The sequence below is a fragment of the Fonticula alba genome, assembly GCF_000388065.1.
Source record: "Fonticula alba strain ATCC 38817 unplaced genomic scaffold supercont2.1, whole genome shotgun sequence".
In the NCBI taxonomy this organism is placed as follows: domain Eukaryota; order Rotosphaerida; family Fonticulaceae; genus Fonticula; species Fonticula alba.
Genome location: NW_009242971.1, coordinates 3,992,064 through 3,993,817, shown reverse-complemented (window position 1 = coordinate 3,993,817; position 1,754 = coordinate 3,992,064).

Sequence of the window (1,754 nt, the reverse complement as noted above, 5' to 3'; positions counted from 1 at the left end):
GGGGGGGGGGGGTGGGAGAAGTCGAGTTGGCAGCTCTGTTGTCGGTACCACAGCGACTCGCTCGTGTCCGCGCGCCCGGGGCCTGAGACGCGGTCGTGTCCCAGACGCCACGCGTCGGGGGGCCTGTGCCCGGGGTGGCACCCGCGCGACCCGGGGCACGTCTCCTCTCCCGGCGCGGTGGCGGGACTTTGTGAGATGCGGCGCAGCATGGGGTAGGTGGGGGCGGGGGGGGGGGGGGTCGATCAGGGCAGAACGGGGTAGTTGGACTTCGGCTCGAAATCCCACCCCCGTCGGCGCCCGCGCCGCCCCGGCCCCCGTGTCCTGCCCCCTCGGGGCGGCCGGAGGGATGAGAGGAGCACAGCCCCGGCACCGGGCTCCGCACGAGGACCGCCCGGACCTGGTGGGCTGACGAAACCGGGCACCGCCACCAGTTTGAATGCGATGCTGGCCGAGAAAAAAACCGCAGAGCCAGGGCGACGCGGGGGGAGGGAGGGGGGGGGGGGGGCGGGGGGCACGCCCAGTTGTCGGCCAGCCTCTCGCGCATTCGGGCGCGGTGGACACGTTCGTTTGCTCGCCCCCCCCCCCCCCCCCCTCTTCTGAGGTCGGCCACCATCAGGACGGCCCTTCGCTCCCAGGGCGTCCCCGGCACGACCACCGGTCAGCGGGCTAGCTGGGTGCCACATCATTGTCCTCCGGCCCCCTGACGGATCGCACCCTATTTCCTGGGAGGCATATGCCCAGCGGGCGGGGGACGGGGGATCGCTGGCCGACACCCGCCCCGGCCCCGCTCCTACACACTGATGCCCACGCTCACAGACGCGCGCTCACAGAGACACATGCGCAAAGTAAGATGCATGGCCCCCGGACGCGGTGCCACACGCATTCTCTAACGCGCCTTCATTTTACATGGCGCCCGGGGTTGCGTCCCCCGGCTGTAGCCCAAGCTCCCCGCCCACCCCGCAAGCGACGCATCCGCTCCCGACTTGGCTCCTGCGGTCTCACGAACCGGTGCATCCACCCCCCCCCCCCACACTCCTGCAGGAAGGAACCGCTGACGATCGGCCCCCATGCAGCCGTCGCCGGTCTCCTCGGCACCTCGGATGTACCCAGGCATTCGGCCGCCTCTCCCGGGCTGCGGGGGGGGGGGGCAACACGCCCGGCTGCCTCTTTGGGCCGCGGGGAAAAAGGGGTCGGGCCGACCCCGCATGCCCACAGGCGAGGAGGGGGGCAGGGGGAGCTCCGCCCAACCCGCGCGGCCCGTCCTCCGCCATGCGCCTCGTCTATGCCCGGGGCATTTGGTAAGCGTGCGAAGCACAAGACATTCTACGTAGGAAAAGGGCTTCCCCAGGTGCCCGCATGCCCCGGCGGCGCACATCCACGGACAAACCGAGCCCACACCACTCCCGGCCTTTGCGGTGGCCCCCGGCCGGCATGCAACGCCCGGCGCAAGTCCAAAAAGGTCTCGGGGATTCGGCAGCACAAATATTTGGGCCCCATGGAGCGCTGCCGAACATCCATCGGTAATACCGTGACCGGGATAACGTGCCGAGCGGGCCAGCGCAGCTTCCTCTAGCCATTTTGTCACAACCACCCCCCCTGGGGGGCGGGGGGGGGGGAATGCGCTACGTGCGCCCCTCGGGCGTGCTCGGCAGGACACATTTGCCCGGAGCCTGCGTTGGTGTCTAGCAAATGCGCGGAACCGGCCACAGGTACCGATCCCCGCCCTCCCTGCCCCTTGCCCCCCCCCCCCCCCC